This window comes from Apium graveolens, chromosome 2 (assembly GCF_009905375.1).
Source record: "Apium graveolens cultivar Ventura chromosome 2, ASM990537v1, whole genome shotgun sequence".
In the NCBI taxonomy this organism is placed as follows: Eukaryota; Viridiplantae; Streptophyta; class Magnoliopsida; order Apiales; family Apiaceae; genus Apium; species Apium graveolens.
Window position 1 is genome coordinate 181,191,441 of NC_133648.1, and position 12,422 is coordinate 181,203,862.

Here is a 12,422-nt window from a genome sequence, read left to right on the forward strand (position 1 = left end):
ATATTACAATTAGGTTAGGAAGGAGTTCTCGGAAGAGTTTCGGGTTCTAAATACGTTACACCGGATGACGTCCGTTGGTTCCCCTTTTTATAAAATAGATTTTAAATACTCGAAAAAAGATTTTATAAAATTCATCTGATTCCTATATATTCATAAATCAACATAAAAATAATTAGGAAGATATGACAATTATCTATATTTTATTTGGAACATATAAAAATTGAAATACTTAATTACTAACATTTTTAAACATTCAAACACATTTAACACTTAAATAATTCACAGAATAGATACTGAATACGTATAATAATTATCTATTAGCAAAAATAATTGCACAATATATCCCGGATATTACAGTCGAGGGTACATCACTCATCGGTTAATATCCATTACTTAATCTTATGTCTTAAATTCAATATTTCAAAATCAACTTTGTTAATAATTCAATAACTATATAGATTGATACTACTTTTCTTGTTGTTGAAAAATTCATATTTACAGACCAAAGGTTTACTTAATTTTAAAATATTTATACTTACGACACATATAAATAAATGTATATAAGGACGTGATCTATTTATTTTCATGTTTAAGTTTATATTTTGTTTCTTTCACATGACACACATACACATATTATATATGCATGACAATATGGTAAAAGTTCATGCGAAAATATGTGCAGACACATAGTTTTATATACCTAGTATACACAAGGACAAATTTGTCATTGAACATTAATAAAATGTTTCACCACTTTTCATGAAATTAATATTAAAGACATTAATTTTATAATTATGTTTGAAAATGATAAAAAAAATTATTATTGTTTACAACACTCACATATTATTTGTATTAGAAAAACACAAATGAAAATATAGTGTAGTGGTTGAACATCTATATGTTGTTCAAGACTTGCCTTTACATAACAAGACTAATTCACTTTGACAATCCCAAGATTTAGTTGTTTTGTAATTTTATGTATTCTATAATAATGTTTCTTGAGTCTGTAAAATTGTTAAATAGACTAGACTGAAGTATTTTTTAGTAAATAGCCAACAAACTAGTAAATAAATTTATGAAAGAAGATCAAGCCTGGTAATGCCTCATAGTGAAGATAAACTGCTTTGTAAAGAATAATATTGTAGAATGAAAAATGTTCTTAGTCAAGTGTCAAGAAGTAACGGATCAAGTGATGTTGAGAAGTCTATCGAGAAGTCAGATAAGCTTATAGAGAAGTCACTCTACTTGTAGAGAAGTCATTATACATTTAGAGATATCACCCTACTTTCAGAGAAGTCCAAAGCTATATACAGAAGTGGAGATATTGACAAGTAAAAAATATATGTAGAGAAGTGGAGATATCGACAAGTTAAAAATATATATAGAGTAGTAGAGATATCGACAAGCCAAACTGCATATATAGAACTGGAGATATCGGCAATTCAAACTGTAGATAGTGAACTGGAGATATCGACAAGTCAAACTGCATAGAGAACTGGTGATATCGACAAGTCAAACTGCATATAGAGAACCGGGGATATCGACAAGTCATAATACTTGTAAAATAGTGGACATATCGATAAGTCATTCTACATATCAATATGAAACACCGCTGTTCAGTAATGCAGATCTCGATAACAGCTTCAATTACAAAATGCAACCAACCTGAAAATCTAAGATTATTAGTCAATAAACCATTTTATCATTGAAATGAAAATTCTACAAATGGAGCTTGAAGAGTACAAGATCAAAGGCCAATATAAACTGAACAAAACAGTGAAACAGACCCGAAAGATTTTACAGAGATATGTAACACTTGAGATAGAAATAGATAAATTAGCGTTAGAAATTGTGTATTCTATTTTAGTACAAATTCTGTAAACTGTGCATTTTGATATATAAAACATGTCACGGGTCCTTAGTTCAGTAGCAACAAAACAGATCTAGAAAATCTTGGATTCTCTCAAGAGAAGTAGTTGAGCTCTTATTATTCAAGAACACAGATATGTAGCATAACTAATTTGATTTTTTTAATAAAAGATCAAGTAAACTTTGATAATTGCTTTTGTGTGTTTTACATAAAGTAAATTATCACTGTAAATGATATCTAGTTGTTGAGTTCCATTGCCTAAACACCTAAACTTGATTTTAAGTAAGAAATATAAAAAAACCACACATTCACCCATCCCATGTGCATTTCATACCTAACAAGTGGTATTAGAGGAAATTTGAAAGTAAACAGATTAAATCTTGGAAGTATGATTGCATAAAAACTTAGCAGTATCAGGATCCTTATATTTGACAAAGTAAACTACACTCTATGAAAGAAGAAAATGATGTTGTTCATCAGGATGGCTCATCCACTATATATTGAAATTCTCAAGCATGTACCCTTCATTCCTATTGTAAGAGTACCCGAAGAAACTGAAGGCAATGCAGTCAATCCCTGGTCACTATGCTCCTAAAGATCCATCTACATACTGTTAGGAATATGTTGTGAACTTGATGATAAATTAAAACAAAACACCTTATCAGATTTAACTTACTGTATTTTGTAGCACCCTACGGATGTAACAAATAAGTATTGTAGCATACTTTTGCAAAAATATTTGTGTAGATTCTGTAGGAGTATATGAGTCATGTTGACTACTAGTGGATATGCAGAATAGGTTGATTAATTATAAATATGAGATGTCTTGTAATTCTGTATAAATGAAAAGGAGTCAAGTGACAAATAGCTACCTGACGGATGATCAACAAAGCTACCCGACGGATGATTAACATCTTTGTCATGCATAAGATAATCATTAACTAGATATAAGTTGAAAAGATGAAGTTACAATATACTCCAATATACTCATATCTTTTCCAAATACTAGAACTACCAACGTTCAAGTTATAATCAGTTTCAAAAGTTCATCACATAGATGAGACTACAAGATAAGACTTGAATAGATTCAATATTTGAAGTATCATTCAAAAGAAATGAAGTTCTGAGATACTTCATTAAGTCCCGATATATATATACACTTAATATATCTCATACTTTTCTTGGAAACCTCTATTATGATAAGTATAAACAGAGTTATAATACCCAATGAATTTGGAAAGAAGAAAAACTTTGGCATAAACCCGATATCTTGCTGATCAGGAAAAGATACCCATTAAGTAACCTTTTCTACTATAGATAGATGAATTCCTCGCCGGTCATCACCCTGGCTGCATTAGGACCTCGTGCTAGACCGTTACCCGGCCACTCACGCGTGGATGGACTGTCACCTAGCCTCTTACACTTTCATACACCGTACCCCTGCCTGTCACTTATGCCGACTCAATTATATGGACTTACTTCCCGAATGTTGGGAAAGTAATCAAATTTTTTTCTCAAAATAGCAACCTCGTTGCGAATATAAAATATAGCACAGAGCCGGATCCCTCAGATTTTTGAGCGAGTATTCAAGTCCCCTTCGAAGAATATCTGAATATTATGATATAAATAATATTCAAATAACGTATAGCTTTTATCAAAGCAAATGAAGTAAAAGTTTTGAAAATAACTTTCTGAAAATATTTAAGGTAAGAATGATTGACGATATCAATCATTTCTCGAATACTTGGTGAATAACGAAACATTATTCTTTAAGAAAATAAAGAATATTATTTATTAAAATAATGGAGTCAATAGCCTTTGAATGAATATTCAAACTAATATTTACTTATAATTTAAAACTATCAAATAAACATTATTCGATTAATAGTTTTGAGAACTATATATATATATATATATAAATATATAGTATACTCGGGAACTTCGTCTCCCGGTTTAGAAAAATGTTAATATTTGGGTCCCCTATACTAAGGGTATGCGCAAATAGTGCCTATCTCTAGCATAGGTATCATGCAGTTTATAAACAATTGAATCGATAACAAGATATCAAAATTACGAAATAGGCATGCATATATATCATATCAAAATGCTCCAATATATCGCAATATTTGCTAATAACAATCATGCACTTATCACAAGATAATGCATATACATATATACATCACAACAACAGTTATACGGGTAGAAAACTTGCCTGAGCGTTCCGGGGTAGACTTAAGCTTAGAGTGGGTCCGGTAACCAATGAACAACAATATAAGCCGGAATTAGACCATGGTCGCTTAAGAAACTAGTCAAAACTCACTCATACCCTAACGGTCGCTTTCGGTCGCTTATACGCTTAACGATTTGTGTTAATAGCTTGCGTACCCTCGGCTCCACCAATTTTAGTAAATTAACCGTTACGAATTTTAAAGCGACTCTTTCGCGAGTACTTTACCAACTTCCTAATCCACCTTACATAATTTTTTCGTAATCTAATTAGTCTTTTAAGGGCCTTAAACAAGGTTTCAAAGTTAAGCGAGGGGTAATGGTTCGCTCATGAAACGCCGTTACTTAAAACGGTCATTTCTCATCGCTCGTAGCTCGGATTTAGGCGAATGACATATCCAAAAGAAGCTCGTAACATGAAATATCTAAAAATGGCAAAGGTCAGAAGCTTACAGTGAGTTCATGGGTCCTAAAGTTAAGCACATAAACTATTAAGGAAAATTGGGCATTATGACGGCTAGAACTTAGCGATTTCAAATATTTTTACCACTCCAAATCAATCCCTTCTATTGGATCTATCGAATCTTGGCCCTGCATTTTATGATATTAATTAAAAGAGTATGAATAGAACATTAACCTTAATCCCTACGGCACAAGTGATTCAAATCCACGTCTTCTACTGTATTCCCTGATTCTCCTTGGATGAAGTGTGGGCTTCGATCTCCCATGGTGTACCTCTCCCAAAGCTCCGGAATTCCAAAACCCTAGCTGGCTCCTTGAGAAAAACGGTTGCCTCTCTCAAACCCTAGGATTTGATTTCGTTTTTTATGTGTTAACCCTAACTTTAGGAGAATGAGAATATTTATAGGCTACCGTAGGGATCATGGACCATTAGGTCAGGCCTTCGAATGACATTCCGGGCTTCGATCTCCCAATGTCATTAAATATTAATTCAATCCACTAAAGAATTAATATTTGCACTATCTTTCCTAATTTCGTAAATTAATTATTTAATTCGGCTCCCATATTAATTGCTTATAAATTCCCCATGTTTAAGATATCGCATGTCCATTAATTAAATTAATTTCTGACAATTAATTTAATCAATATCTTTTATCCTTGATGATCCACTCAACCTTATAATTATGCAAGAACAAATATGCCTACAGGACTAAAACATAATTATCTTTATGAGCTTTCAAGAGGACATCATCACCCGAATATATTTTTGGGACACGGTTTCCTTTTATAGTTAATATCCCACTCTGTATATAATGTCATTGCCCAATACATAAATTTTGTAATTTGAAATAAATTACTTATTGTATGAATCAAGGCATGTGCATTAAATACAATTGTTAATTACTACATCCGGATTAAGAACCTAAGCAATAATAATATCGTAGAATTTTAGTTCTTCTTTATTGTGAGAATAAAAGAAACAATTATTCTAATATTTTGATCTCGTCTAATATACACAAATTATACAAGTATTATTCAATAGTCAAGATAAACTATTTCGAAATAATACTTCAGCCGTTCCAGTGGTTTGTCTAATACCACTTAGACTGTGAACCTTTATTATATTATATAAGGAGTTTGACAATCTAATCTTCTGCTATCCCATTTGATACTAGATTGTCTACAATATATAATATACAGACTATGTGAAAAGATGCATTCAAGATTCTCAAATAATTTATTATTAAAGTATATACTTTAAACGAATATTTCATTATAAACCCTAACAATCTCCCACTTATACTCAAGATATTCTTTGAGTATATCAGTGTTTATTACAAGCAATCCACTACCAAGTATATAACTATGTGACCAAGTATCTGACTCATATCGCTTCCACGTGCTCCTGAAAAGCCTTAGCTGGTAAGCTCTTCGTGAAAGGATCTGCCCGGTTATCCTTTGATGCTATATCAGCCACAATGATATCTCCTCGCTTAACGAACTACCGTATGAGGTGATACTAACGCTCTATGTGTTTTGCTGCCTTATGGGCCCGTGGTTCCTTGGTATTTGCCACAGCACCAGTATTATCACAATAAATCATGATTTGTCGTGGCAAATTAGGAACCGCATCCAAATCCAGCAGGAAGTTTCGGAACCATATAGCCTCTTTGGCTGCCTCAGAGGCTGCCACATATTCGGCTTCCATGGTTGAGTTTGCAATGCATTTCTGCTTCACACTCCTCCATATTACGGCTCCACCTCCTAAAGTAAAAACACATCCCGAGGTGGATTTTCTCTAATCCTTATCTGTCTGGAAATCTGAATCAGTATATCCCAGAGGACTTGTAAAACTAACATATACTCCTTAGTCCTTCGCAGGTACTTGAGTATTGTTTTTACTGCACTTCAATGTTCATGTCCTAGGTTTGACTGGTATCGGCGAACCATGCCCACGGAAAAGCAGATACCAGGCGTCGTACATAACATAGCATACATTAGGCTTCCACGTGCCGAAGCATAAGGAACTGCCTTCATGTTCTTTATCTCCTTAGGTGTCGAAGGGCACTGACTCTTTGATAGAGAAATTCCATGTCTGAAAGGTAAATTACCCTTCTTGGAGTCCTGCATGTTAAAACGATCTAATACGTCATCTATGTAGGGCTCCTGAGATAAATCCAACATCCTTTTCTTGCGATCCCTTATAACTTTGATCCCAAGGATGTATGCTGTTTGACCTAAGTCCTTCATTTCATAATGTTTGAACAACTATGCCTTTATTAAGAAAACATCTTAACATTGTTTCCAATGAGTAAAATGTCATCAACATATATTACTAGAAAAACCACTGCATTTCCCTCACATCTCTTATACACGCATGCTTTGCTTGGACTTTGATCAAATTCATACGACTGGACTGCCTGATCAAAACGAATGTTCCAATACCTAGAAGCTTGTTTGAGTCCATAAATAGACCTCTTAAGCTTACATACAAGATGCTCTTGGCCTTCTTTAATGAATCCCTCTGGTTGCTTCGTATAGATGGTTTCTTCAAGACTTCCATTAAGGAAAGCTGTCTTGACATCCATTTGCCAAATTTCATAATGGAGATGAGCTGCAATAGATAAAAGAATACGGATTGACTTAAGCTTGACTACTGGCAAAAAGGTTTCCTCATAATCGATACATTCTTTCTGAGTATACCCTTTCGCAACAAGTCTTACTTTCCAGGCTTTCACCTTTTTATCTAATCCCTTTTTTTCTTGTAGATCCACTTACATCCAATAGGTTTTATACCTTTGGGTGGTTCCACGAGCTCCCAGACCTGATTAGAATACATTGATTCCATCTCAGATTCCATTTCCTTTTGCCAAAGATCTGCATCTTTGTCTTTTACTGCCTCTTCGTATGTACGGGGATTATCATCATGTTCTCCAGAGACCAAGTCTGAAGACTCTCCCAAAAATATGAATCTATCAGGCTGTTGAACAAGCTTCCCACTACGATGAGGCACTGGTGCGGAATTAGTGACAGGTTGTACATTTTGTTGTGGTTGTTCTACTTGTACTACAGCTTCATGGGTATTATTTGTCCCTCCCACTAGTTCCTCTAAAACGACACAACTCAGGGGTTTGTGATTCATTATATAGTCCTCCTCTAAGAATCTTGCATTGGTGCTAACAATGGCATCCTAATTCTTCGGACAATAAAATAAATAACCTTTCGTTCCCATGGGGTATCCTTCACAACTTTCTGTGTCTGAGCCTTTTTCTTCTTCTTTGTACCTTTCGGCTTAGAGGAAGAACCTTTCTCAGCCACATTCACTTGAACACTTTACCGAAATAATCCTTCAGCTGCCTGAAGTTCTGTCAGCAGTTCCGCGAGACTATACTGCCTCTTGTTCATGTTGTAATTCAAGCAGAACTTCTCAAAACTCTTGGACAAGCTCATAAGGATAATGTCAATCTGAGTTTCCCCATCAAGTTCAGCACCAAGGATCTCTATCTCATTCAGATTTGATATCATCTTGAGAACATGATCCCTTACAGGTGTTCCTTCAGCCATCTGAGTATTCATTAAAGCCTTCATGGCTACTTGCCTAGCAGCCCTATTCTGATCTCCAAAAAGTTCCTTGAGATTAAAGAGCATATCCGAAGCAGTGGCCATAGACTGATGCTGATGCTGCAAAACACCCGACATTGCTGCCAGAATGTAACATCGCGACATCTCATCAGCCTTAATCTACCGCTTATAATACTCTTTCTCATCTTCAGGAGCATCAGCAGCAGGCTGATCAGGCTTGGATTTATAAGTGCAAAACTTGTACTCCTCAGCAGTCAACACAATGTCCAAATTTCGTTTCCATTCAATATAGTTAAGTCCGGTAAGTTTGTTATCCAGAAGTATGGTGAATAGTGGATTAAAGCCCATTTTATCCTGAGAATCATGCATGAAAAAAACATCACATTACACATAAATAACGGTGCATTAAATATTAAGACCTATTGATTCCTCTAACAATTATTAAATATAAATGCACTAACATTTAAACACCATAAGTTTCTTGTAACGACCGGGAAATTTACGTTGTATTATATCATATTTATAATAAAATATGTGTATTAATATGTCAGTTATGTGTGATTATCTGTTAAACCCTAATTGTTACGTGCTACGTGTATTTTGTATCATTTCTATATTTTTAAGGTATTTTTCAGATGTTTTATATCGTATTCAAAGGTTTCATTTCAAACGTTTTGCAACCCAAACAATGATTTTAAAGCCAGTAATTCAAATAAAATAATGGGCCTTATTTTTCATCAAACGGCTTTTACAATCGCAATATTCTGAACATCTAGATATTTTATAAATTTTCTCGTTTTACGAAAAATGACTTTTTCGGGCCCCGTTGGGTGTTAAAAACCCAACAAAAATCACATTTTTATTTTTATAAAATTATAGGACTTTTATTTATACTATTTCTTTGTATTTTTGAATTATTCACAATTTTTGGGAATTTTTGGCATATATATTGTATATATAAAATATTTATAAATTAAATTTTAATACCCAAAAATTATAAAAATTAGGGCCAAATATTTTTATTAGATGTATAATTAGCCCCTTAATTTTATTTAGGAGTATTATTTTTCATACTATAAATACCCTAATTATTATTAATTAATTCATAATTCTGCAAATTAATCCCCAAATACAGAAATTAGGGTTCTTGAGTTCTTGATTTCAAGCAAAGATTTGTCAGTGATTCTGATCTCCAAATCAAGCATGTGAGTACTCAATCGAAAGCTCTTGATCTCTACTTTTCAATTCTATCATCAATTTTGTATTTTATTACATTGATTTTCAATTCGTATTTTTAGGGTTTATGTCTGATTTAGGCGTTTTTGATTCTGGGGTTCTGGATTGATTTTGATGCTTGATATAGTTTCCTTTACTTGTTTACAATTGATTGGTGATGGTTAATTGATCGGAGTTATGTTCTAGATAGTTGTTCTTAATTTAGGGTTTATATAAACTTTAATTAGTTCGTTTTTGTAATTGCAAGAATATGAGATTGTTTTGGTTATGGGGTTTGATTATAGAAGTTAATAGCTTTATTTTGATATATTAATCGTAATTTTTCATGTACGAAATTGTTACTTCGAGTTTTGGCCGGAAAATGTTTGATTTTAGCCGGAGAATTTGATATAGATATTGTTAGGATTAGATCATGATATGGTTGAATTTCTGGGATGATTTTGAATGGAATGGAGGGTCGAATCGAATCAAACGGCTCTGTTTTGATGCTGAATTGCACTCGCCGGATTCGGGTTTCAATCTCACCGGAAACCACCGCCGTTGACGGCGTTTCACGGCTTCGGCGGCTCCAGCCACAACGGGGACGGGGGAGAACGGCACCTGGGTGACAGAGGAAGGAGTACGCGCAACAAATCAAGCGGAAAACCCGGCGTTGGTGGTCGTCGATCCACCGGGAAGTTCGCCGGCGATGGTTGCCGGCATTGTTCTTCCCAACCCGATTGGGTTGGGGACGACCCGGTTTCCAACCCGGAAACGACCCGGGTTCAATCCTAAAAACCCAAACCCTGATTTTGTTTTTGTGTTTCTGATTAACTAATTAATTATTTATATTTTTAGTATATTAAAATCAGTTTTTAATAATTCTAATAATTATATAAAAATTAGTTTTAAATTCTGAAAAATAATAGTATTAATTTCTGAATTATTTTATTAAATTATAAATTCAGATTTAATTATTTAATTAATTATTTAATTATTTATCTAATTATTTATTAATTATCTAATTAACTAATAATTAGATAATTAACTAGTAATTAGGTAAATAATTAACAAATAAAGATTAAATAATACGATTAATAATCCGATAATTAGTTAGTATTACGTGTAACTCGTATCTATACGAGTAGTGATTCGATAATTAAAATTATTATTCGAGCGATTATTATTCGAAGAATATCGTAATAAATATTCGTATCGTATAATTAAATATCGATTGAATCGTATAAATTGTAATAATAATCGTAATAATTCATTAATTATACGAGAAAGATGAGTGACTCGTATTTACATGAGTAATTGATTGTTGAGTTCGATTATGATTCGAATAATTACTCATTTATTCAGTAATTAACGTACCAGTTAATGATATCGATTATTTATTTATAAATAATCGATCTAATTGAATAAATAACGATAGGTTGTAGATATTTGTAATAAATTGTGATTAATCCTAATAATTAAGGATTAATTATTTTAACTTAATAAATAATTATTTATTAATTATTTATTTGTTATGTATTTATTAAATATTTAAAAAGTGATTAATTATTTTGATAATTAATCAAATAATTTTCAATAAATCATAACTTCTTCATTTTAACTCCAAAAATCATAAAAAAATTATTTTTGACTTTGTTTTTTTCTTAAATAATTATTTAAAAATTATTTTAGGATTTAAAAGGTTGTAATAATTGTTTATATTGAATAATAAATTGAATTATCAGTGTTTAATTGATAATAATTCAACCGTTAATCCGATTCGAGTGAAACGAAAGCCATTTTACTCAGAAAAATGAATTCTTTTTATTAAAAATAATATGAAGACCTAATTTCTTCTCCAAATTAGTTGACTTTATTGATTGCTTGATTATCAGTCGAAATACGCGCCGAGACGAGTCCGAAAAATTCCGGAAAAATGGGAAATGAAGGAGAAGGTGATCAACGGAGCAATCAGCGAGTCGATTTTGATTCTAAAAATTATTTTAACTATAAAAATGAGTATGTGCTTATGTGTATTATATGGTTAATCGAGTCTTACTTGCTTATATGTAATATAAGAGTCAGTTATACGCATATGGGTAGATAATAGGAACGAAATGAAGTCAATTCAAGATGCAAATTGAAGTACAAGATGACTTAATCAGTCTATTTTGCTAACAGAAGCTAAGCCAGCAAGGCAGGTCAAGTAGGGGATAGACGGAAGTGATTTAATTACAGTAAGTCGCGCAGAAGGCAAGTTTCTCCCCTATTCTAATTTCAGAATAGTAATATTCATTTCAAACTCTTATTACGCTTGTATTCCTTTAATTTCTTTATTCATATCTCAGTTCGATTCTTGAATTATTCTTTTCATTTAAATTTATTATTCATATTCCAATTGTTACTCACAATTATTGATATATTCTGGTGATTAGAATATACCAAAGCATACCGATTATTCCGGTTGCTATTCCAGGGACTGGATAACACTACTTTTGGGATTAAGTCTACTTAATCCTAAGGACCGCGACATAACCGGATCCTTGAAACGGGCCGTAGTGCCTGGGTGCCCGACGGGATCTATATAGTGAGATATAGATATGCACTGTATCCTGGCTGATCAGCAGGGTATAGTTGCGAAATTGAGTCCAATTTAGTTCGTTTACATTCGCCAGTAATGGCCTTCTTTCGATTCTTATGAGGTTATATCTTTGCAGATATACCTGGGTTACAGATTCAATTATAATGCTTTAGCACTGTTTATATTTTGTGGACTTGTTGAGCAATTTTGGCTTACCCCTTTTTGTTGTTAATCACCTTATTATTTTCAATTAAGAAGGAATATGAAACCCATCAGGACACGAGTGGTAAAGAAGCGGGTCAAGCCTCGGGATCCTCTCATACCCAAAGTGTTGATCCCAATTCAGGAAGAAAGCTTTGAGTTGCCCGAGCAGGTGGAGTGTTGATAGATAGTATGTGTGTGTTTGAATAAAAGCTAAATTTAGTTTAAAAATAAATTAGACAATGGTTTGTAATAAAGAGAGTTTGTGAGATCATAAATGTTGGT